Consider the following 27,944-nt stretch of genomic DNA (forward strand, 5'->3'; position numbering starts at 1 on the left):
TACAACTCTTGATTCAAGTAAAGAGAAAAAACTAAATGGAGTTTGAATTTCTAAAGAAGAATAAAATACTTATAAGGAAAAATTTCCAAGTTCTTCTCTTTAAAAAAAAATACCAATTAAAGAGATGCCATGGTGCCTGCCTGTGTGGCAGAAGACACTGCTCACGGCCAACTGGTTCCAGCCACAGACGCATTTTAGAGAAAAGCCAGCACTTGGGTAAAACATTTTTCATCAGATCACAGCCAAGCATCTCATTTTTTTTCAAGAAAACCAAGTGTAAATTGTGTTTGTTTTTGAAATTATGATCTCTACTTTAGCAGTGAAATTCCACATACCAAAGTGTGAGCTTATTTTGATAAAACCACATTTCAGATTCCACATGTAGCTGGGTATGAAATCGAGACATGTGGTATGGGGTTTTCATAAAAGTCAAAATCTGATAATTAACACCAAAACTGTTCTTTGAAATCTGAATGTATTGGAGATAATAGAAATAAACCCTTGTGGAAGTGCCAAGAATTCCTGGTCTTGAATATTAAATATTAAAAAGCATTGAGGAGATACACAATTAAAAATCTACAAACTGTACTTTTTAAGGGAAAAGGAGATTGTTACATAGCCATACAAGGCTTCCAATGGAGGGATTGGAACTCAGCCCCAAAAATTGTGACCTACAATTTTTCTACTTACAGGATAAGCTGAGGCAAAGGTGGCACAGAGCTTATGAAAGTGGACAACCAATGATTGCTCCAACTTGAGACTCATGCCACAGACAGAGCTTACCCCTGACTCTGTGCGGAGGCCATGAAACCAGAATCTAGACAGCTCAGAGACCTAGGATAGAAATATACACAACCAGGAAAAAAAATGTCAGTGAAATGATTCCCAGTGCTATTCTACTATGCTTATAATAACTGGTGCCTGGCATAATTGTCATCAGAGAGGCCTCATTCAACAACTGATGCAGAGACCCACAGCCAAACATTAAGCAAGGTTAGGGAGATCCTGCAAAACAGGGGAAGGAAGGATTACAGAAACTAGAAGGGTTGAGAATACCACAAGAACATGCCCCAAAGAATCAACTAACAAGTCTCACAGGGCCTCACAGAGACTGAACACCCAATCGGGGAGCCTGCATGAGACTGACCTACATCCTCTACATACATATAGTGGTTATATAGCTTGGTGTTTTTGTGGCACTCCTAATATTGGAAGGGGGGTGTGGGGAGAGGGATGTCCTTAACTCTTTTGTGACCCTTTTCTTCCTACTGTGTCACCTTGTCCCGCCTTGATATGAGAGTTTGTGCGTTGTTTCATTGAGTCTTGTTAGGCCGTATCCAGTTGATATCCTTGGAAAGCCTGATGTTTTCTGAAAGGAAATGGAAGAGGAGAGGATGTGGGGTAGAGGGTAGGTGGAGGTGGGGGGGACTGAAAGGAAAGGAGTAAGGAACGACTGGCATGTGCTGTATTGTATGAGAGAAAAATAGAGAAAAACAAGTCTGGCTTCTCTATGTGGGGATCAAACCCAGCGTCTCACATATTCTAGAACAGCCCTCTACCACTCACACCTCAGCACAACACTATTTAAGTTTGGTATTAATTTGTGGACAGCTCTTGGATTTTCCTAAATTGTTTACTTTTTTAAATTATACTATTTTGAAATTGATCATTACCAACGTGTAAACAATAGAGCTAAGCCCTTACATTGACCAAAGTTCCCCTGCATTTCAATAGGTATCACAATAGCAAGGTCCAGGATGTGGTCTAAAGACAGCAGACGGGATGATTAAGGAGAAAGTAAAATTTAAAATTCCCTGACCTTCTATGATGGTTGGTTTTGTTCGAGAGTTTGTCATCCTTTAAAGCTACCTAGGACACACGCCTCTGGGAACATCTGTGAAGCCCACACCAGAAAGGATTAACAGAGAGGGCAAACCTGCTTCTATGTGCCTGCTTGCCTTTGATTCTTCCTCCTGAGTGAGGTCATCTGTTGCTGCTGCTGCCACCCTCCACGGATATCAGAGTCCAGATGTTTCAGCAATACAACATCGACTTACTATCAACAATTCTACAGGGAGCTCCAGGCCATCAGCGTTGGACCGGAAGTGCTAAGACAGCCACATGCACAGACTGAGGAGTTCCCTGGTTCTCACTCTTTCCTGTGTGCAGACGGCTGTGGTTGTACTACCTGGCCATTTATTACGCTATAAGCCAATCTGACATAAATTTCTCTTGATATGTGTGTGTGTATGCATGCGTGCGTGCGCGCGTGTGTGTGTTCCTTTAAAGAACCCTGCTGAATATGCTCTTTAACTGGTATGTGTTCGTGTCTTTATTTTTTTTTTTTTGGTTCTTTTTTTTCGGAGCTGGGGACCCAACCCAGGGCCTTGCGCTTCCTAGGTAAGCGCTCTACCATTGAGCTAAATCCCCAGTCCCTCGTGTCTTTATTTTTAGGGTTGGACTGTTTGAGTGTATGTTTATGTCTTAATTCTGTCAGCTTTAACCATAGTAAAATAAATAAATAAATAAATAAATAAATAAATAAATAAATAAATAAAACAAAATCTACCTTGGCAAGTTTCCAGCCCAAATTGGTAACTGGATGCTAGATTCTGTTGATTTCAATAGCTGCATCACCCCCGGTTCTCCAGCGCACCCCAAGCCTGCATTATTATTTAGTTGAGGACTTGTGGGGTTTAATGCTTTAAGAATTGACAGCAGATTGCACCAGCAGTCCCGAAACAGAAGCATGCTGTATTTATTTGTGTACTGCATTTCTTCAAATGTATGTAATTTGATCTTGAAATTCAACATTTGTTGGGGATTACATAGGGAATGATTCTGTTTAAATCAAAGCAGCAGTCAAAACAGGAACAATGCTACATTATAGCTCAGATGTGAACTAAATAGCTGATACAAATTTTTTGGAAAACAACCAATGTCTCTTATTTCAACTATTACACCCTATTTTTATAGAAAGTAAGTCAAACCTTCAGTTATGTAGGAAAACCACTTCAAATAACTTTGTAATGAAATATCTCAAAAACAATTTCTTAAATGATAGCACTGCCAATGAAGTAAAACTAATGAAATATCGATATATTTCATTACCTTGACATAAAAGTAATGAAATATTGATATTCTAACCTATGTATGAGATATATTTAAATAACTGATATTTTAGACACTGAACATGAATATATATGTGCAAATTCACATGTAAATATAGAGTCACACATGGCTTAATTATAAGAATACAATAAGAGAAATGCATATTAAGTAATGTCACATAGGGTATACTTATACAAACATATATAGAACAGCCTACTATACCTAAGTGATACGGACAACCATCATGCATGGGGCACATTGATTGGTATGTGGCTTGTATGACAAACTTATGCATAATGTGTATAAGAACATCAGATTTTGTTAGGTTGAAAGGTGTTAAATATCAGTCTGGGAAGATGTCTCAGTGAGTAAAGGTGCTTGCCAAAAGTTTGATGACCTGGTTGCAGTCCCTGGAACCAATATGGTAGATGAAGATAGCCCACTCCATCAGTTATGCCTTGGCTACCATGCGTATGCTATAATACCTGTATGTATACACACACACACACACACACACACACACACACACACACAGAGACATATACACACAAACACACATACACACACAAATAATAAATTTTATAATCTTAAAATTTTAAAGGCCTTTTAATATCTATAAGTTTTTGTTTTTTTAAAAAGTTACTTATATCTGAATATATCAAAACAAAATTGGTTTACTTTTAGCCTTTGAAAGGCAAGATAGAATTGGATTTAACTAATTAAAGGAACATAGAATTTCTGTGTTACAGGTTCCAAATTATGTTTCCCTTCCAGATTACATCATTGTACATCATTCCATATTTTTGATAGCAAGATTGGACAGAATCATTTAGCTGGGCACAGTTCACGGGAAATTATACTAAGCTGCCATCTGGGACTCCGAGAACAGAATGTGGAGAGCCAAAGACCATTAGCCAAATGGAGATCCCACTGCCCAAAACATCTTACCGTGTGTCCAAGTGGCCTTATGTGCTGACTGTGCTCCTCTGAGTCATAAAACAGAATGAACAAATAGTCAATGGTAAATAAATAAATTTATGGATAAATAACTAATAAATAAGAGCTGGCTTTTGAGCTTTTCACCAAGAAGGGGGTCATTGGTATTTCCTATCATGGAAACCTGTGCTAATAAAATCACCATCTGGTCTGTCTCGTTATCCCTAAAATAAATACGATGTTCTCTAGATGGTCTTCAGCTGAGTTTTGTTCAAGAAATGTTTCTTATCACCCATTACATCAGGTTTTAGAGGAGCTGAGATGAAGAAGACATTCCCCTATCTTGCCAGAGTTTACAGCCTGAAGGAGAAAGGATACATAAATAGATCAATTTGAGATAACGTAAGGTCATGACACACACAAACACTTACATGACTGTACAGAAATCTGTCATTTAGTTTATGAATCTTGGCTAGCATTTGTTCTTAATACTCTTTTTCCCTCAATAAATGGAGATTCTGTGTACTGACCTCAGGGAGAGTGAGAAATGTTAAGATGGGTTTGGGCAAGGACATGGGACAGGATCCATGGTTTCTGCTTCCAAGAGACAAGGAGAAAAATACACGAAAGGGAAGCCAAGAAACCTCACATCTAAATGACTTAATTATCTCTCACTGCCTTGTGCAATGCTGACGTGATTTATCTGTCCAACTAGCCTCCAAGGAAGCACTCTGTCCCCTTCCTAATAAATACTCTTTTTTCTCTCAACAAATAATTGGATAAGTCTGATATTCATAAAAGTCATCAAAGAACTAAAAATGAAACATGTGACCTTATTCCAGCCAAAATAACATATTTATTGATGTGTTTGTACGCATAACCCTTTTTCTGCTAACCATTTCCTTTGTGAAATGTTAATGACCTTTAAGTTAAAATACTAGTAACATGACAATTTTTATATTCTATACTTTAAAAAGACTGCTGCCTTTGACCTATTTGCTTGGTAAAACTCAAAATAACTGTGAAGAACCTCCCATGTGGTGACATAACTGTGCGCTTTTACTTCTTTGGATTACTCTGAACAGTGATACACACACTGATAATTTATGTTGCCAAGATTTTGAAGGCAAAATAATACTTTAAATATGAAGATTGGAGGTTTTGCTGTGAGTAGGTTGGAATATAGCTGATGTGATTCCAATATTCTTGCTCTGCTGTGTGTTAGGTTCAGTGCTTTAAAATGGAAAAATATATATCTGAGAGTCAAGAGGAAAAAGTCCTTGCCAAGCAGATGTTGGTAAATTGCCAGCTGAAACAAAGTTGTGATGCTGGTGACAACAAGATTGGTTTCTAGAGGATATTTAGAAAGCAAAGGGCCTGGCTTCACTATCATTTCCCAGGAAGAGCCTGGTTGATGGGCTCAAGTGCATTACCAGCTGGCATCTTGCTTCCAAACATCTGGATTCCTAGTCTCATGCATTTAAAAAATGATTTACTCATTGTACTTTGTGGTTTGTAGAGATCTTGGCTGAGACAGAACACCTTGGGCCACCTCTGTTCCTCATGTTCTTTCCTGAGCTTGCTCTGCTACAGACCTTTAAAAGGATTTAAGGAATCTCACCCTTAAATTCCTTTTTCTTTGTACAAAAAAAAAAAAGATTTTGCATTTAAATTTATCCTGGTTACTTTTCTAGTCTACCCTTATCTAATCAAGGGTAAAAGGAAATTCTGACAAATGTGTCTAAAACAATGAATGTTTTCGCCTCAGTTACTCAGATAGTTGAAAGCAAAATATATTTAGGCCTTGTATTGTACAGAAAATTGTTTTACATCTCACATCATTGCATTGGTACAGAACAGTGGCTCACAACTAAATGTTTACATCAAAGTCATTTGGGAAATTCTCCTGAATACGCGATCAAGCTCTATTGCTGTGGAAGCAGATGGGACATGGGAAAGGTTATTTTGAAAATTAATTGAATCTTAATTATTAAAAAAAAACATTGGTCTAAGATTGTTGAAACAAGTGAGTTTAACATCATTACCAGGTATAGTCTTAATATTTGAGATGTCATTTATTTTTCTATATACTAGCCATGAAGGCTAGGTATGAGATGTCCTTAAAATTTTATATATATATATATATATATATATATATATATATATATATACATATATATATGCATATATATACATATATATATGCATATATATAAACATATATTAAAAGTACTAGATACACAAATAAATGATTCAACCCAAAGGTATGAGAGAAAACAATAAAACATTAGTGAAGCTAGTAAAAATTCATATTTAGTAACTTGGTGACTCAATCCTGGAAAAATACCAATTTTCTCCAATTTGATAAATATAACCCAAAATATTTCAAAATACATTTTGTTTGTTTGAGATTTTTGTAAGCTATCAAGCTGTTTACAAAATATACAAGAGAAGCCGGACCCCTTTCAGGGAGAATCACTCTCCTGCTATCCTGGTTAAACCTGACTCCTATCAGGCTCTGAGAACGTGGACTAGGCCTTCTCAGTACTGGAGAATCGTAGGAATCATGGCCAATCAGAAAAACTGCTCATGTAATAAAACTTCAGGCCAATGAGCAAGAAAACAACTTCCTTCCATGATGAGGCTCTGGAAGTTATATAGCAGCTGTTAAAAATACATCATTGTCTCAGAGGGTGTGACCCCAGCAAGATTGCACAATATAAATTCTCCACCATCCTTAATCTCCATGGCACACTGAATTAACAACCAGATACAGATGAAAATGTCTGTGCAGGGTTACAAGAGTTTCAGAATATCACATAGAAAAAGGACTAAATAGATTAAATACAATAAAGCCTGTTTATTGTACCTGTGCCACCCTGCCCACAGGAGCAAAGCTAGGCATCAAAAGACACACTTACATCCACGCCTTTGCTTGTGATTCTCTCACTAGGTAAAGAGGAAATATTAGAAAGCTTGACTTCCCTAGTTCTTGAGAAGAGTGACTAAGGAATTTATCTCTCTTCACCCCATCAAGATCAGCAAGAAATCACTCACACAAACTAGAATTGCCTGGGAAGAAGGAGCCTCAGTTCAGGAACTGCCTTTATCATATAAGTCTAGAGGTACCTATGGGGGGCATTTTCTTGTTTATTGATTGATACTAGAAGACCCAGAAGACCTGGAGTGGCTCTATTCCCAGTCAGAGGATCCATAAAGATCAAGCCAGTAAGCAACAGTTCTCTATGGTGTCTACTTCAGTTTCTACTTCCGGGTTCCTGCTTTGTGACCCATGGCTTTCCTCAATGATGGAATGTAACCTCTAAAGTATTTGATATTTAGAGACACTTTGAACTGCCTCTCCAATATTGCTTCTGCTCAATGTTTATCACAGCAACAAACAGAAAACTAGGAAAGATCTTAGTGCTTATTGGTATAAATATTGAACCGGTTGCTTATTCAAGAAGTTTTTGGAAAAATTGTAGAGATTTGAGAAAATCTGAGCTTAATGCCCAGAGCTAAGTCAGTTGTCATGGGAGGTTGGAACATGAAGATTTTTGAGAAAAAATACAGACAATGTATTGCTGATTGCAAATTCCAGAGGGAAGCGCTGACTATGATGTCATCAAGAATGTTCATGTGATATTTGAAATTACGAATCTGTAGGAATGAAAGTTTCAATTTTCTGAGACAACTGATGCTGGTGGGTTGAGACTGGAAAAATCAGTTGTGATTGATAAGAGACTAGCATCACTGAGTTGAAATCCTCTGGGAAACATTTCTTCAGCATCAATTTAACAGATGTAGTCCTGAAAGGGGCAAGACTGCATCTTAAAATGGCAACTAGTCTTCCAATAAGTCCTCCACTGGTTTTGGAAAGCATGAAGGTCATAGAATTGAAAGCAGCATGGACAGAACTTGAGACTCTGCACTAGAAGAGGTTAGGGGCCATTGATGGAAGGTACGGCCTCAGTTCCTGTGAAAAGCTTGGTTTGAAAGGGGTCATGGAGAAGAGCTGATGCTCAGCACCATGTGGCAGGGTCAGAGTCTCTGAGGGGACATCAGGGGTCCATTGGTAAAGCAGCATCTTTGATTACAGTGGAGATTCCACTGGATGGGTGATGTCAGGATATGGAATAACCATCAAGGACAGTAGCAGATGTCGAATGAAGCCAGCTTGAGCCAATGAGACAAGATGTGTGTTGCAAATGGCAGAGACAGAAAAGTAGAGATGCCAAACTTCTGTAGGCCTGAAGATCAGGAAATAAATCCCAAGATGTCAATGACCTATAAGATTTGAAGATGGCCTTGGTTTCCTTAGATATGATTATTATTTATGTCTTAGTTTTCATTTTTGGATATTTAATTTAGCCTTTATTTTACAGAAACACACAATTAAAATAGATTGGATATTTTAATGAGACATTGAATTTTTAAAGTATTTGAATTTTTAAAGATTTGGACATTTTAAAAGCTATAATACATTTAATATTGTTATACTAACATGAGACCTTGGGGATAAACAAGTAAACAAAGGTTATTATGACCATCCCACATTTCCCTGCACACAAATCCCAAGGGGAAAAGAACCAAACACCAAGGAGTGCAGACATCCTGAGACCGCAGGACAGACTGCCACCTCTGCACACCTCTGCCCATATCTCTGGACACAGAGATATAGGAACAGACAGCTGTAGGTACCCACAGTTCTGGTCTGAACCCAGGACCAAACTGAACCAGCCAAACAGCTCCCTGCACCCAAATCCTGGGGTGAGAGAGCTGGACTCTCAGAAGTGTGGATATTCCTGATAAGTCAGAGGAGACTACCCTCTGCCCACAATTCAGACCCAAGAAAGAATTGCTTAGTGCCAACTGTGCCCCTTGGGTACAAGGACCTAGGAAAACTCAGGGCCAGAACCCACTGATTCCTGTGAATCAACAGTCTCCACGAGCAACAACACACCTGAAGTTAGAGCACCTGTTCTCAGAAAAGGATGAAAGAAAACAGGAAAACAGTTCTACAGAAGTGCTGATGCAGAGGCCTACAGCAGGGTTAAGTCACTCTCACAAACAGCAAGACAAGCAAACACCAGAGACGACCCAATGGCTAGAGGCAAGCTCAGGAACCCAAGCAACAGAAACCAAGACTACTTGACATCCCACCAAAGAAAATACTGGGTATCCAAACACACCAGAAAAGCAAGATTTAGATTTAAAATCACATTTTTTATAATGATGGAGGACATTAAGAAAGACATAAAGAACTCCCTTATAAAATGCAGGGAAAACACAAGTAAACAAGTAAAGCCCATAGAGAGGAAACATAAAAATCCCCAAAAGAATTACAGGAAAACACAAACAGGTGAAGAAATTGAAAATAAAAATAGAAACAATAAAGAAAGCACAAAGGGAGACAACCCAGGATATAGAAAACTTAAGGAAGAGACAAGGAGCTGTAGATACAAGCATCAACAACAGAATACAAGAGATAGAAGAAAGAATCTCAGGGGCAGAAGATACCATAGAAAACATTGACACAACAGTCAAAGATAATGTAAAACCCAAAAAGCTCCTAACCCAAAACACACAGGAATCTAGAACACAATGAGAAGATCAAACCTAAGGATAATAGCTATAGAAGAAAGTGAAGACTCCCAACTTAAAGGACCAGTAAATATATTCAACAAAATCATAGAAGAAAACTTCCCTAACCTAAAGAAAGACATGCCTGTAAACATACAAGGAGCCTTCAGAACTCCAAGTAGACTGAATTAAAAGAGAAATTCTGCATGTCACATAATAGTTAAAACAGCAAATGCACAAAACAAAGAAAGAATATTAAAAGCAGTAAGAGAAAAAGTCAAGTGACATATAAAGGCAGACCTATAAGAATTACACCAGATTTCTCACCAGAGACTATGAAAGCCAGAAGAATCCAGACAGATGTCAGACAGACCCTAAGAGAACAGAAATGCCAGCCCAAGTTACTGTATCCAGCAAAATTCGCAATTAACATAGGTGGAGAAACCAAGATATTCCATGACAAAACCAAATTTACACAATATCTTTCTACAAATCCAGCCCTACAAAGGATAATAGATGGAAAACTCCATAACAAGGAAAGAAACTACACTGTACAGAAAGCAAGAATATAATTTCCTTGCAATGAAACCAAAAAAGAGACAAACAAACATAATTCCACCTCCAACAACAAAAATGACAGGAAGTGACAATCACTATTCCTTAATATCTCTCAACATCATAGACTCAATTCCCCAATAAAAAAACAGACTGACAGACTGAATATATAAAGAAGATCCAGCATTTTGCTCCACGCAGGAAACACACCTCAGAGACACAGACAGACATTACCTCAGAGTAAAAGGCTGGAAAACAACTTTCCAAGCAAATGGCCCAAAGAAACAAGCTGGAGTAGCCATTCTAATATCAAATAAAATTGATTTGCAACCAAAAGTCATTAAAAAAGATAAGGAAGGACACTTCATATTCATCAAAGGAAAAATCCACCAAGATGAATGCTCAATCCTAAATATCTATGCCCCAAATACAAGGGCATCTACATTCATAAAAGAAACCTTACTAAACCTCAAAGCACATATTGCACCTTACACAATAATAGTAGGAGATTTCAGCACCCCACTTTCATCAATGGACAGATCATGGAAACAGAAATTAAACAGAGACATAGAGAAACTAATAGACATTGTGAACCAAATGGATTTAACAGATATTTATAAAATATTCCATCCTAAATCAAATAAAAAAAATACCTTCTTCTCAGCACCTCATGAAACCTTCTCCAAAATTGACCATATAATCGGTCACAAAACAGGCTTCAACAGTTACAGGAAGATAGAAATAATCCCATGCATCCTATCAGACCACCACACATTAAGACTGGTCTTCAATAACAACAATACTGACAAAAAGTTCAGGTATACATGGAAGTTGAACAATGCTCTACTCAATGACAACTTGGTCAAGGAAGAAATAAAGAAAGAAATTAAAGACTTCTTAGAATTTAAGGAAAATGAAGATACAAAACTCATAGCTCTGCAAAAGGAAACAGGAGAGAGTATATGTCAGCAGCTTGCCAGCACACTTAAAAGCTCTAGAACCAAAAGAAGCACATACACCCAGGAGGAGTAGAAGGCAGGAAATAATCAAACTCAGAGCTGAAATCAACCAAGTAGAAACAAAAGGGACTATACAAAGAATCAACAAAACCATGGGTTGGTTCTTTGAGAAAAATGAACAACATAGATTAACCCTTAGTCAGACTAAGCAGAGGTCACAGAGTGTGCCCAAATTAACAAAATCAGAAATGAAAAAGGAGACATAACTACAGAATCAGAGTAAATTCAAAAAATCATCAGATCCTACTACAAAAGCCTATATTCAACAAATCTGTAAAATCGAGAGGAAATGGACAATTTTCTAGAAAAATACCAGGTACCAAAGTTAAATCAGGAACAGATAAACCTCTTAAACAACCCCATAACTCCTAAAGAAATAGAAGCAGTCATTAAAAGTCTCCCAACCAAAAAGAGCCAAGGACCAGATGGGTTTAGGGCAGAATTCTATCACAACTTCACAGAAGACCTCAAACCAATACTGTCCGAACTATTCCACAAAATTGAAACAGACAGAGCACTACTGAATTCTGTCTACAAAGCCACAATCATTCTTATACATAAACCACACAAAGACCCAACAAAGAAAGAGAACTTCAGGTCAATTTCCCTTATGAATATCGACACAAAAATACTCAGTAAAATTCTTGCAAACCGAATCCAAGAACACATCAAAACAATCATCCATCATGATCAAGTGGGCTTCATCCCAGGCATGCAGGGATGGTTTAATATAGAGAAAACCATCAACATAATCCACTATATAAACAAACTGAAAGATAAAAACCATATGATCATTTCATTAGATGCTAAGAAAGCATTTGACAAAATTCAAGATCCCTTCATGATAAAAGTCCTGGAAAGAACAGGAATTCAAGGCCCATATCTAAACATAGTAAAAGCCATATATAGCAAATCAGCAACTAACATTAAACTAAATGGAGAGAAACTTGAAGCAGTCCCACTAAAATCAGGGACTAGTTAAGTCTGCCCACTCTCTCCATATTTATTCAATGTAGTTCTCGATGTCCTAGCCAAGGCAATCAGAGAACAAAAGGAGGTCAAAGGGATACAAATTGGAAGGGAAGAAATCAAAATATCACAATTTGCAGATGATATGATAATGTACATAAGTCACACCAAAAGTTCCACCAGAGAACTACTAAAGCTGATAAACAACTTCAGCAAAGTGGCAGGGTATAAAATTAACTCAAATAAATCAGTAGCCTTCCTCTACACAAAAGAGAAACAAGCCGAGAAAGAAATTAGGGAAATGACACCCTTCATAATAGTCCAAAATAATATAAAATACCTTGGTGTGACTTTATCCAAGCAAGTGAAAGATCTGTATAACAAGAACTTCAAGTCTCTGAAGAAAGAAATTGAAGATCTTAGAAGATGGAAAGAGAGCATATTATAAAAAAAAAGAAGATGGAAAGATCTCCCATGCTTATGGATTGGTAGGATTAATATAGTAAAAATGACCATTTTACCAAAAGTGATCTCCACATTCAATGCAATCCCCATCAAAATTCCTATCCAATTCTTCACAGTGTTAGACAGAACAATTTGCAAATTCATCTGGAATAACAAAAAATCCAGGATAGCTAAAACTATCCTCAACAATAAAAGGAATTCCAGGAGAATCACCATCTGTGAACTCAAGCAGTATTACAGAGCAATAGTGATAAAAACTGTAAGGTATTGGAACAGAGACAGACAGATAGACCAGTGGGATAGAACTGAAGACCCAGAAATGAACCCACACACCTATGGTCAGTTGATTTTTCAAAACAAAGGAGCCAAAACCATCCAATGGAAAAAAGATAGCATTTTTAGCAAATGGTGCTATTTCAACTGGAGGTCAACATGTAGAAGAATGCAGATCGATCCATTCTTATTACCCTGTACAAAGCTTAAGTCCAAGTGTATCAAGGACCTCCACATCAAACCAGATACACTCAAACTAATAGAAGACAAAGCGGGGAAGAATCTCAAACACATGGGCACTGGAGAAAATTTCCTGAACAAAATACCAATGACTTGTGCTCTAAGATCAAGAATCAACAAATGGGATCTCATAAAGCTACAAAGCTTCTGGAAGGCAGAGGACACTGTCTTTAGGACAAAATGGCAACCAACAGATTAGGAAAAGACCTTTATCAATCCTACAACTGATGAAGGGGGTATATCCAAAATGTACAAAGAACACATGAAGTTAGACCGCAGGGAAACAAATAACCCTTTTAAAAAATGGGGTTCAGGGGCTGGGGATTTAGCTCAGTGGTAGAGCGCTTACCTAGGAAGCACAAGGCCCTGGGTTCGATCCCCAGCTCCGAAAAAAAGAACCAAAAAAAATGGGGTTCAGAGCTAAACAAAGAATTCACAGCTGAGGAATATCAAATGGCCGAGAAGCACCTAAAGAAATGTTCAACATCTTTAGTAAAAAGGGAAATGCAAATCAAAACAACCCTGAGATTCCACCTCACACCAGTCAGAATGGCTAAGATTAAAAACTCAGGGGACAGCAGATGCTGGCGAGAATGTGGAGAAAGAGGAACACTCCTCCATTGTTGGTGGGATTCCAAACTGGTACAACCACTCTGGAAATCAGTCTGGAGGTTCCTCAGAAAATTGGACATTCCACTACCTGAGGACCCAGCTATACCTCTACTGGGCATATTCCCAAAAGATGCTCCAGCATACAACAAAGACACATGCTCCACTATGTTCATAGCAGCCTGATTTATAATAGCCAGAAGCTGGAAAGAACTCAGATGCCCTTCAACAGAGGAATGGATTCAAAACACGTGGTACATCTACACAATGGAGTACTACTCAGCTATCATAAACAATGACTTCCTGAAATTCATAGGCAAATTGAGTGAACTAGAAAATATCATGCTGAGTGAGGTAACTCAATCACAAGAAAACACACTTGGTATGTACTCATTGATAAGTGGATATTAGCCAAAAAGCTCGAATTATCCAAGATGCAATCCACAGACCACAGGAAGCTCAAGAAGAAGGATGACCACAATGCAGATGTTCCCACTCCTTCTTAAAAGGGAAAAAATATCCATAGGAGGGTACATGGAAGCAAAGTTTAGAGCAGCGACTCAAGGAACGGCCATTCAGAGCCTACCCCACATGTGGTCCATCTATATACAGCCAACAAAACTAGGTAAGATTGATGAAGCTAAAAAAAGCATGCTGAAAGGAACCGGATATAGATCTCTCCTGAGAGACACATCCAGAGCATGTCCAATACAGAGGTCAATGCTAGCAACAAAGCACTGAACTGAAAACAGGACCCTCTTGGGGGGAGTTAGAGGAAGGATTTAAAGAGTTAAAGGAGCTTGCAACCCTATAAAAACAATAATGCCAACCAACGAGAGCTTCCAGGGACTAAACCACTACTGAAAGACTATACGGGGACTGACTCAGGGCTGCATATGTAGCAGAAAATAACCTTGTTGTGGTACCAGTGGAAGGGGAAGCCCTTGGTCCTGCCAATATTGGACCCCCAGTGTAGAGGAAGATGGGCGGGGGTCAGTAAGGGGGATGTATGGGGGTAATACCCATATCTGGGAGGGGTAGGGGAGGGTATGGGTGCTTGTAGACAGACTGGGAAGGGGAATGACATTTGAAATGTAAGTAAAGATATATATCTGATATTTAATTTTAAAAAAAGAATGGTTATTATTTGTTACTGATGTATTTGTGTGTCACGTTGACAGGTAGTGTGGGTTAATTTCTATCAACTTGACACAAACTAGAGTCATCTGAGAAGAGGACTTTTCAAATGAGGAAATGCCTCAAACAGATTGTCCTATAGGCCTGTCTGGGGGACATTTTCTTGATTAGTAATGGATGCAGGAATGCCCAGTCCCTTGTATATTGTGTCAATTTTGGACAGATCGTGCTGGGTTTTATACATATATGCATACACATATACACGGAAGCTGAAGCTGAGTAAGCCATAGCAAGCAGGCCAGGGACCAACAGTCCTCCACTGTCTCTCCTTTACTTCCAGCTTCCAAATGCTTGCCTTGAGCTCCTGCTGTAACTTTCTTTCATGATAAGCTAGAACCTGCAAGCTAAAATAAACCTAGTCCATCCCTAAGTTTCTTTGGATCAGTGATTCATTACAGCAGCAGAAAGAAAACTAGGACAAGGTTTCCTTATACTGTACTCTGGCAAAACAAAATGTCATTGCAGTCTACTCGTGTCCTGAAAGAAGGAGTGAGGTAGAATTAAAAATGATGGACAAAATTGCACTGCAAAAATACATTTTAAGACAATGTGGCAAAGAATCTGTTTCACGGTTATTGCTGACTATTGTTAGTAGATTCTACATGAGGAATAACAGAAAATATGAAAAATGTGTATTGTTGCAAAGAAAGGAGATTAAGAGGATATAAAGTTTCAAGACAAGAGGAGTACTGAAAAAGCAACCATAACTAGTAAAGAGATTAGCAGAATTGAGTTTGGTGCTCTGAGGCTAGAGCAAGAAAGGCACACTAATGGTAAAACCCCACCCACTGAAGGCTCCTCTTTATGAAATTACTGTCATTTGAAAGTACAGATCATGGACTGGGATAAAGAGATTCTCTACTTGAAAATAACCACTAGTGAAGCATATGTTCTGGTTCAGTGACCTAGGTACGTGAAAGTTAGGCTGGATGTATTTGAAGGGTGAAGACTATGTCTCAAACTGGAAGCAGAACTTGCCAGCATTGCTGATATGCTAACTTTACAGGGATGTGAAGATGTAAGAATTGTTGAGCATGGGGACTGGAATCACGATTCTAAACAGATATCAAGATGTAACAGGGTACAGCTAGATCAGATATCTATCCTACGAGGAGGCCTGGGAGGCCGCTCTGTGGAGGTAAATCTAAGTTGCAGTGGAGATCCTACAATGTTCGAGATACCAGGACCATGGGACATCCGATAAGTAAAGTTGCTGTGATCTCCATCCTCCCTTACAAATTAGAAAATGCATTCTGTACAACATAAATATGTTACCTAGATTTAAAAAAAAAAACTTCACAAATGTTCCCAGTTGAAAAATTGCCTAGAGTCTCTGAAAACACTTAAAACTTTAAGTTTTTGAACAATGTTAGAACTGTTAAGATTTGGAAAACTCTGATCAGAGTTGAGCAAGTGTCTTTATTGTATGGTGGAGCATCTCTGGGTAAATGCCCAGGAGTGGTATAGCTGGGTCTTGAAGTAGAACTATTCTCAATTTTCTTAAAATTAGAAAATTCATTGTGATTTGCCATTGTCAAAATGGTTGCACAACTTTGCACTGCCGCCAGCATGGAGGGCTGTTCCCCTTCCTCCACATCCTTGCCAGCATGAGCTGTGGCTTGAGCTTTTGATCTCAGACATTCTGGTTGATGTGAGATGGAATCTCAGTCCTTTTGCTTTGCATGTCCCTGATGACTGAGAATGCTGAGCATTGCTTAAAGTGCTTTTTGGCTGTTAGAGATCCCTTTTTCAAGAATTTCGTGTTTAGCTCTGTATTTTGTTTTTTAATTGGGTTAATTGCTTTGTTTTTGTCTAGTTTCTCGAGTTTTCATATCTTTTGGATATCAGCCTTCTGCCTGATATAGGTGAAGATCTTTTCTCATTTTGTCTTATTGACAGTGTTCTTTGCCTTACAGAAGCTTTTTAGTTTCATGAGTTCCCATTCAATAATTGTTAATCTTACAGGCAGAGCTGTTGATGTTCTTCTCAGGAAGTTGTCTCCTGTGCCTATGCATTCAAGGATATTTTCCACTTTTTCTTCTATCAGACTTACCTGATGTCACTCATTTGAAGAATAGGTTTAAAATGTACATATACATTGTGTAATATTACTCAGCTATTAAAAATAAAGACATTATAAAATTTATAGACAAATGGATAGAACTAGAAAAGATCATCCTGAGTGAGGTAACCCAAAACCTCAGAAAGACAAGCATGGTATGCATTCAATTATATGTGGATTTTAGTTATAAAGTACAGGATAACCATACTAAAATAATAGACCCAAAGAAGCTAAATAACAAGGAAAACTTAAGAGACGATGTTTGGATCTCACTGAGAAGGGGAAATAAAATAGACATAGGGAGGTGGATGAAAGAAGGTAGGTGGGTAGGACAGCAGGTAGGGAGAGGAACAGGAGGAATCACATGTAGGAAAGAATGGAAGGAGAAAGACCGGGGGTTGGGAATTCATCTCTAAGATGAACTAGAAACCTAGGACAAGAGAGATTCCCAGGAACCTATGAGGGTGAGACTAGCTAAGACACTTACAAATAGAGGATGTGGAGCCTAAAACAGTCACCTCCTCTAACCAGACAAAACTTTCAATGGAAGAATAGGGAGGCCAACTCACTCAGAAACTATTCAACCCATAATTTACCCTGCTTATAAGATGTGCAGAAATAAAGGAGCAGAAATTGAGGGAATGACTAACCAATGACTGGCCCAAGTTGAGACCCATGTCATGAAAAATAGCCTACCATGACATAATAATAATAATATACTTCCTGACTGGAAGCTGGAATAACTGTCCTCTGAGAAGCATCACCCAATAGCTTATAAAAGTAGATGCAAAAACCCACAGCCAAACTAAGCAGAACTCAGTGTATCTTGTGTAAGAGGACAAGGAAGGATTAAAAGAGCCAAAGGGGTCAAGGGCACCAAAAGAAAACCAACAGAATCAGCTAACTTAGCCCATATGTGGCTCACAGAGACTGAACCACAAACCAAAGACCTAGGGATGGACCTAGGCCTCTTATACAGATATGCAGTTTGACCTTCAGGTGGGATCCGTAATACCTAGGGCAGGGACTGTCTATGACTCTGTTGTTTGCCTTTGGACATCTTTCTTCTAAATGGGCTGCTTTGTCCAGGTTCAATATGAGATGTGATGTGCCTGGTCCTACTGAAACATGATATGCTAAGGCAGTTTGATATCTATGGAAGATCTCTATTTCTCTGAGGAACAAGTAAAGGGGGACACAGTGAGAGGAAGTTGAGCAGGAGGACCTTGGAGGAGAGGAAGTAGAAGAAGCTGTGATTGAGATGTAAATTAAATAAATTAATTAATAAAAACTAATTAAAAAGAAAGTTTTTTGAAAAAGTCTGGAAAACTTTTACATATAAATGAAATGCTTTTGTAATTTTTCCCCATCTTTATTAAATTGGGTATTTCTTATTTATATTTCAAATGTTATTCCCTTTCCCAGTTTTCAGGCCAACATCCCCCTAACCCCTCCCCCTCCCTTTGTATATCGGTGTTCCCCTCCCCATTCTTCTGCTATTACCGCCTTCCCCCCAACAATTCTGTTCATTAGGAGTCCAGCCTCAGCAGGACCAAGGGTTTCCCCTTCCACTGGTGTCCTTACTAGGCTATTCATTGCTACCTATGCAGTTGGAGCCCAGGGTCAGTCCATGTATAGTCTTTGGGTAGTGGCTTAGTCCCTGGAAGTTCTGGTCGGTTAGCATTGTTGTTCATATGGGGTCTCAAGCCCCTTTTCAGCTCTTTCAGTCCTTTCTCTGATTCCTTCAACAGGGGTCCCATTCTCAGTTCAGTGGTTTGCTGCTGGCATTCGCCTATGTATTTGCTGTATTCTGGCTGGGTCTCTCAGGAGAGATCTACATCCGGTTCCTGTCGGCCTGCACTTCTTTGCTTCATCCATCTTGTCTAATTGGGTGGCTGTATATGTATGGGCCACATGTGGGGCAGGCTCTGAATGGGTGTTCCTTCTGCCTCTGTTCTACACTTTGCCTCCCTATTCCCCCCCAAGAGTGCTCTTGTTCCCCTTTTAAAGAAGTAGTGAAGCATTCGCATTTTGGTCATCCTTCTTGAGTTTCATATGTTCTGTGCATCTAGAGTAATTCGAGCATTTGGGCTAATATCCATCTATCAATGAGTGCATACCATGTGTATTTTTCTGTGATTGAGTTACCTCACACAGGATGATATTCTCTGTACCCAGATCCTGTTGGGGAGAGAACTGGACTCTCAAAAGTGCAGACAATCCTGAGAGCAAAGGGGAGACCACCACTTCTGCTTATATTCCTAGCTCAAGAGGAACCTGCCAGGAACCCTCTGGACATAGGAACCTAAGAGCAGAATGCAACAGAATCCTCCTGCTTTTCACCCAGAGCTGAAATCCAGTCTCCAGGAGCACTTGCACACCTGAGAGCAGATGTAAGACTACCACCACTTCTGCTCCAAGGGACCCACCTAGAGCCCTCAGGACACAGGAGCCTAGGAGCAGTCTGGGGCAGGATTCTTCTGGTTTCTGCTTGCACCCAGTGCTAACTTTGTGACACAGCTCTCTGTATCCAGATCCCGGGGGCAAGAGAGCTGGAATATCAGAAGTGCAGATAATCCTGAGAGCACTGGGGAGACCATCCAGGATCTAAAAACCTAGGAAAGAGATTAGGAGTCATAGACACAAGCATCACCAACAGAATACAAGAGATAGAAGAGAGAATCTCAGGGACAGAAGATACCATTGAAAACATTGACACAACCATCAAAGAAAATGTAAACCACAGTAACTTTCTAACCCAAAACATCCAGGAAATTCAGGACACAATGAGAAGACCAAACCTAAGGATAATAGGTATAGAAGGGCATGAAGATTCCCAATTTAACAGGACAAAAAATATCTTTAACAATATTATAGAAGAAAACTTCCCTAACCTAAAGAAAGAGATGCCCATAAACGTACAAGAAGCCTACAGATCTCCAAATAGATTGGACCAGAGAAGAATTCCCTCCTATCACATAATAGTCAAAACACCAAATGCACAGAAAAAAAGAATATTAAAAGCAGTAAAAGAGAAAGATCAAGTAACATGTACAGGCAGACCTATCAGAATTACACCAGACTTCTCAAAAGAGACTATGAAAGCCGGAAGATCCTGGGCATTTGTCATATAGACGCTAAGAGAACACAAATGTCAGCCCAGGCTACCATATCCAACAAAACTGGCAATTTACATAGTTGGAGAAACCAAGATATTCCTTGATAAAACCAAATTTACACAATATATTTCCATAAATCCAGCCATACAAAGGATAATAGTTGGAAAACTCCAACACAAGGAGGGAAACTACATGCTAGAAAAAGCAAGAAAGTAACCTTCTTGAAACAAACCCAAAGAAAGAGAGCCACACAAACATAATTACACCTCTAAGAACAAAAATAACAGGAAACAAGTATTATTATTGCTTAATATCTGTTAATAAAAGAATAAATAAAACAGATACCAAGAACAACAGGGATGCAAGGTTAGTTCAATATGGTCAAATCAAGCAACATGATATACCCTACCAACAGAATGGAAGACAAAAAGTTATGATAATTTCAGTAAATGAATGGTAGAAACACAAAAGTTGTTTTCCTTTCATGATTTAAAACTCTTAGGCTAGAGAGATTCAGAAAGGAAGGACAGAAATAAAATAAAAGGAAACAGATAATAAGCAGATTTTTTATAGGGGGGTTGGTTTAAAAATTCCATTCTTCTAAATTCTTTTGACCATAATTTTGGAAGTCTTATTTAGAATAATTAGACAAGAAAAGGAAATAAAGTCAATTACATGAAAAGGGCAAAAATAAAATTGTCCCAAAGTAAGTTGCTTCTTTGAAATTTTGTAAGAGAGCGCATTTTAACTGTCATAAATGCCTTAAAAACTACAGATAGTGTCCAGAGGGGTCTGCACAGAGATGCACACCTGGGAGGTTCCTAATTCTGCAACATTATACCCAGGAGGCATACTTTCAAAGGATAAATAACACTTTTAGTTCATGGATTCAGAGGGTTCAGTCAAAGGTCAGCTGACTATGATGTTTGTGTTCTGCGCAATACAGAGTATCTATTAACAGGATTGCATGTGTCTTAGGGTTTTATTGCTGTGAACAGATACCATGACTAAAGCAACTCTTATAAGGACAACATTTCATTGGGACATGCTTAAAAGTTCAGAAGTTCAATCCATTATCATTAAGGCAGAAGCATGGCAGTATCTAGGCAGGCCTGGTACAGGAGAAGCTGAGAGTTCTGCATCTTGATCTGTAAGGCAACTAGGAGATAACAGCTTCCCACACGGTTAGGAGGGAGGTCTCATTGCCCACCACAGTGACACACTTCCTCCAACAAGGCCACACCTACTCCAACAAGGCCACACCTCCTAATAGTGCCACTCCCTGGGCCAAGAATATTCAAACCACCACAGTTTGATAAAGAAGATTGTTCCTTTCCTTGTAGCAGAGATGGGGAGAACTAAAAGGAGAAGAGAGGAGAACAGAACAGAAGATAAACAGAAAAAGGATTGAACCTTCAAAGGCATTTCCCTATTGACCTGTTTTCTGCTACTAGGACCCATTCCCTTATATCCCATTCAATTATGAACTTACAAATGAACTAATCCATTGGTGAAACTAACAATGTCATGTAGTTGCTCCTCAATGTTGTTAGCTGGACCAAGCCTCTTACATGAGCCTTTTGAAGGAATATTTCATATCTACACCATATAATCAGAGATGGTATGTATCCTCCCACTCCTTCCTACATACCTGTCATTGTGTATCTTTTCAGTTCCCATGTAGCTGTCTATCTATACCTCTGGTAAAAGGTTCTTCATTTGAAACTGGTAAATGGAAGAAAATTATGTCCCTAAATTTCATGAGGCATTCTAAAAAGTAAGTTCAATTAGAGGGAGAGATGCAGACTCTGTACTCAGTCAGTCAGAGAACATTTCAGGCCATACCTGTTCAAAATAGGAGAAGGTCTATGTAGATTTATACTATCTGCAAAGAGTTGGCATCAGAAGAGTTAGATGATCAAGAGAATTGCTGAATCAGTACAGAACCCACTCCACCCCAGTAACACCCCTACCATACCTAGTGCCAAAGAATGACCGTGTGAAAGTACACAGTAAAAAACACATTATTTGTCTCTCTGCTCCTCCCTGTTCCAGAGAGAGCCGCATCTTCTTGTGCAGTGCCAGCTTCGTCGCATAGACAAGATGGTGAAGGTCGGTGTGAACAGATTTAGCCATGTTAGGCACCTGGTTACTGGGGCAGCCTTCTGCTCTGCATCTGGCAAAGTGGACATTGTTGCCATCAACAACCCCTTCATTGACCTCAACTACATGGTCTACATGTTCCAGTATGACTCTACCCATGGCAAGTTCAATGGCACAGTCAAGGCTGAGAATGGGAAGCTTGTCATTAACAGGGAAGTCCATCACCATCTTCCAGAAGCGAGATCCCGCTAACATCAAATGGGGTGACACTGGTACTGAGTATGTCATGGAGTCTACTGGCATTTTCACCACCATGGAGAAAGCTGGGGCTCACTTGAAGGGTGTGGCCAAAAGGGTCATCATCTCTGCCCCTTCAGCTGATGCCCCCATGTTTGTGATGGGTGAGAACCACGAGAAATATGACAACTCCCTCAAGATTGTCAGCAATGCATCCTACACCAAAAACTGCTTAGCCCCCCTGGCCAAGGTCATCCATGACAACTTTGGCATCGTGCAAGGGCTCATGATACAGTCCACGCCATCACTGCCACTCAGAAGACTGTGGATGACCCCTCTGGAAAGCTGTGGCGTGATGGCCGTGGGGCAGCCCAGAACATCATCCCTGCATCCACTGGTGCTGCCAAGACTGTGGGAAAGGTCATCCCAGAGCTGAACGGGAAACTCACTGGCATGGCCTTCCATGTTCCTACCCTCAATGTATCCATTGTGGATCTGACATGCTGCCTGGAGAACCTGCCAAGTACGATGACATCAAGAAGGTGGTGAAGCAGGCATCCGAGGGCCCACTAAAGGGCATCCTGGGCTACACCGAGGACGAGGTTGTCTCCTGCAACTTCAACAGCAACTCCCACTCTTCCACCTTTGATGCTGGGGCTGGCATTGCTCTCAATGACAACTTTGTAAAGCTCATTTCCTGGTATGACAATGAATACAGCTACAACAACAGGGTGGTGGACCTCATGACCTACATGGGCTCCAAGGAATAAGAAACTCTGGACCACCCACCCCAGCCCAGCAATGATACTGAGAGCAAGAGAGAGGCCTTCAGTTGCTGAGGAGTCCCCATCCCAACTCAACCCCCAACACGGAGCATCTCCCTCACAATTCCATCCCAGACCCCCATAATAACAGGAGGAGCCTAGGGAGCCCTCTTCTCTCTTGAATACCATCAATAAAGTTGGCTACACTCCCCCCACCCAAAAAAATTATTTGACCCTATCACGTGCACTCTCCTTAGCTAGCAGCAGTTATGAAGCCAGCCTTTCTGAACTCTAGTCCCAACTCTGACCCTCAACGCCTAGTCCTGAACGCCCTCTTGGCACCCCTCCCTTTTACTGAGTTAGGAGCCAAGGGGTGACACAAAATGAACCCCTGCAGGTAAACCATGTTCTCATAACTGCCACTGACACAAAAATGTTGTTCTATAAAAATTAACTGTTGTCATTCCTCTCTCGTCTGCAAATGTGTGGTACATGGCTCTTGTTAGGCAGCGAATGAGCAAGACCGAAGTCATGACTGCATGTGTGGAGATTTCAGTGCAGGAAAACTGGGCAAATACACTAACAAAATGTATTGCAGAATAAACAGCTATCGCTTTTGTTTTAACTGAGAAGCTGTTTATTCCTCTGACTCCTAGAAAATACCTGAACTGTCAACCAGGCAGAGCTCCTATAAGATACCATGCTCCCTAGCCTGTAGTGCTGAGCAAAAGTGACAACTAGAAACAGTAAATAGCTGGTTTTCTCTTCTATTCCATTTATTTTCTCTGTATTACTGTGAACCATACATGCAAGAGAGAAGTATAAGGAAAGGTGTTTCTGGAGCAAGCAGAAGAAGAAGCAAAAAAAAAAAAAAAAAAAAAAAAAAGGCCATCTAGAATTAAACCAGAATATTTATGGCATAGTTTTGTTTTGTTTTCTTTTTAATTCTAAAACTAAATAGGTCTTTAAAAAAAATTCTGAAAGTGACTTTACTTTAACCAGCATACCTCATTCTTCTTTCTAAGGAAGAACCAGAAAGGAATGTTTCTGCAGATTGGCCAGTGAGATAGAAACGCTCTTGGTTTTAAGACAATGTTACAGCAGAAGTCAAGAACTTACCAGTGTGGGAATGAGAGGGACAGCCAGGCTTGGGAGGTAGATGACTTTGGGCCTCCAGTGTCCTTCAAGCAAGCATATCATGGTGAGAAAAGAAACATGTACCACACCAGTCATTCATTATTCATGTCCGCGTTTTAATGTGTTTGTGGAAATACCTGGGAGTTCCACCTTTAGCCAGTTATGTTTTCAGAGGTGGGAAAAACAAAGCCCCCATGGAAAAGAAAGGTGTGCCTCATATTCAGATGGTTTAACTTAAGGAAAATTTCTTTAAAATGAAGCCAGTGACTCAAATGACCCTCTTTTTTATGAGAGATTTTGAGATTTAAAAAGTAATTAGAGAGTCTCTCTTATCTTCCTATCCATGTCCTATCACCGATTTGGGATACCACAGAGAACTTTGTACCTGAAGGCCCTGGAGCACCATCATAAGAAGGAAATAAGAAAGTCAAATGGTATAAGGATTTGGAGTCCATTCATGTACAACAAATTTGTTTCATTCATTCACAAATATAGAACAGCAGCATGCTGTTAAATATTAGATTATGAGACAATTTGAATAATTCAGTTTGAAGGAACAAAGATACGAAACAATAATGACTCTAATGTCTTCCTAATTTTCACAAACTTGCTTGTTTAAACCAGAAAATGTTTCTGTTTTTAGCATTAATTTTTTTAACTCATTAACTATACAATATACAATCTATGCATCTGCACAGTATGTGGAATAGTGCTCAAGTCTGGGTCTTTGCCTTAGGGTTTTTTTGTTTGTTTTTGCTTTTGCTTTGTTTCATTTTCAAGAAGTTCTGTTAACTTTTGTTTATCTGATATTGTTTGTCACTCGTTGATTTGCTTCTCAGTTATAATCAATAACTTCCACTCATCCACTCAGAGGGGCACCCCTTTTTATTCTGAATCAGGAGTACCCCAGGACTCAGAATAAACATATTTCAAACATGGTTAATTCATTTGTGGTGTTTCTTCTCATTGTTTTCCGGCATTCAAACAGTACCAGGCATTCTCACAATGCCTACTTACATATTGACCCTACTCAAGCTTAAAACTCGTTCTTACAAACGATGGAAAGGGGCTTGCTTTATTCCCATTTTACAGATGAAAATCTTAAGGCTCAGCAAGACTTCAAATAGCTCGCTAATTGTGGATAGGGCCTTGACGTGCCTGGCTCCAAGCCTACTTTCTTCAGAGATTTACTTATTATGCCCTTCTTTTCATAAAAAGCTTGACCTTAACACATAGCACAATGACAGTTACAATTCCTCTAAATTTATACCCAAATGGGAAGCTGCTCTTGGTTTCGCCTTCTTTTATAGAGGCTCCCCAGAGGGTTTATTTCAGCTGCTCTGACAATACAATGAGCGCACAGACAGGCATTATCTGCTCCAGGCGCCTCGCACCGGGACCTTGAGTTTCCTCATTGCCTTGCGCATCACACTCTTCTCTTTGAAGGGAATCCCATTTTCCCACCTGCATCCATCATTCATCTGTCATCCCATTCAACTGGTGAGGTTTTTAACTAGATGATTTTTTTTTAATCTTTCTTGGCTAACCTTGTCGCTCAAGGTCTTTGCCCTGACTACAATTTTAAAGCTTGCTCATTTTCCCCGTCCCCAGCTCACCCCCTTGAGAGTAGCAATTAACATAGGCACCTGTTTTGTTGAGTTTTGCTTTTTACATATTAAAGGGCAGAGGGAGCCTGCTTTGGGTTGGTCTGAGCTTTCCTTTGATCTGGCAGGAGGCACATAACAGTGTCTATCTGCACAACCTGAGCGGAGTGATTGAAGATTGGCTTTAGGAGGACATTTCCAGGGACCATTGATGCAGGTCAAAGTGGGACTCATTACAGAGAACGTGTAACCCTTTCTTGACTACTCTGCCTTATTCTCACCTTCGTCTTCTGATGCCAGGGATGAAAGAGCCTCTGAAGAAAACAAAGATCGGTGCTCTCACGAAACTTAGCATGCCCTATTGCGTTTGCATTGAGGCCATTGCTCTTCCAGTTTTGCTTAACATCACACAAAATGTAATTACATGGTCACCGTTTACCTGAGTAGCAAATGCTAATGCCGCCGCCTGCGGCAGCGGGAGAGAAGCATGCTGAATGGTGAAGACACAGTCTCCTTGAATCCAGCATCCTGCCTGCTTCCCTCAAAGGAGCTGTGTGCCTTTTTGTGCAGCTCCAGAATCCCACAGTCGCTCCATATGGGAAGGCATGTGTGTTTATTTTATAGTGTTGGGGTTCATGGACTCACTGTTCTTCTGCCTCCCTCTTTCCTAGTCTGTTAGAAGCCTTGTAAATACCCATGTTTTATCTACAAATATAATTTGATTTAGGTTAGCTTCATTTTATTTTCGGTTCTGAAAAGTTGTTCCACAATTTTATAAATTTGTGAAGTACAGCTCGAAGTTTCAGGACCTGCGTACGCGATGTGGTAATCAAGCCAGTGTAATTTGCATTTGCATCACCTCACATAGTTATTATTTGTCTGTAATGAAGGCACTCAGAAAGCTCCCTTCATGCAAACAGGGTGGTACATTCCAGTCACCTATCTCAGCATCAGGATGTTGAGATAAATAGAAGTCATTCTGAAGCCAGCCAGAGCTATTTGGTGGGTCCAAGGCCAATGCGGGCTGCAGAGAGAGAGACACTCTCAAATTCTGAGCTGAGGATACAGCTCCAAGGTACTTACTTAGCATGCCAAGACCCTGTATTTGACCCTCAACACCAGAAAAAGGAAGGAAAAATAACCTACCATTTGGCTATTTTAATGTTGCTAATAAATGGTTGGAGGCTAGCTTTGTTTTTAAATGGAATTTGAATCAAATAATATTTCTGGAATTTAAACGAAAGCTCAATCTTCTGACTAGTGTCCAAAGTCTGGTGCACCTTGTCTCCAATGTTCTTTACAAGTTTCAGAACAGAAAGAAAAGCTACATAAGTGGCATGGTCATCTCAATAGCCATAGCTTTCAGATATGTGAAATAGAGAAAAGTCTGGCCTTCATGTGTCATATTCTTTAAAAATTAATCAACAATTTAAAAAAACCCTTTTCCTTGACATTGGCAAGTAGGTAAGATCAACAGAAAGGGAAAAGGTAAGAAAGAGGAGGATATGCTTAAAATATACTGTGTTTATACACCTGGGAAGATTGCTTTGTTTAACCCTGGCAAAATTATGTTAAAAAAATAAAGAGTAATTCACAAGACGGATCAGGAAAATGGTGGATGAAAAGAAAAAGAATACTAAGCAAAATCAATGACAAAACTAAACAAGTTTTATTTTGAAGATTAGAAGTGATGTAATTCTCCAAGGAAGGATTTTTCCACAACAAAATATAATTAAAATTTTCGAATATTAAAAGATGGTGCTAGAAGCTAGTAACATGTCGGCAGACTTGAAAGAAGAAAGATAATTATACAGTAACATTCATTTGTAAATAATATTTGCGTAGGAATAATAATGAAGTAGTGAAGAATGGCTACAAAATTACTGCATTGGGAAGATGGGGGAAGCAGAGTGGTCAGAGCATGAAAATCAAATTCAGAAAAAATCAACGATAATATATCA

The 27,944-nt window shown here is 39.4% G+C and overlaps 1 pseudogene; it reads left to right on the forward strand.

The window, feature by feature from the left end:
- Window positions 1-22,241: 22,241 nt before the first annotated feature.
- On the forward strand, window positions 22,242-23,436 carry LOC134478937 (glyceraldehyde-3-phosphate dehydrogenase-like; annotated as a pseudogene).
- Window positions 23,437-27,944: the final 4,508 nt, after the last annotated feature.

Source organism: Rattus norvegicus, chromosome 5, assembly GCF_036323735.1.
Source record: "Rattus norvegicus strain BN/NHsdMcwi chromosome 5, GRCr8, whole genome shotgun sequence".
Taxonomy (NCBI): domain Eukaryota; kingdom Metazoa; phylum Chordata; class Mammalia; order Rodentia; family Muridae; genus Rattus; species Rattus norvegicus.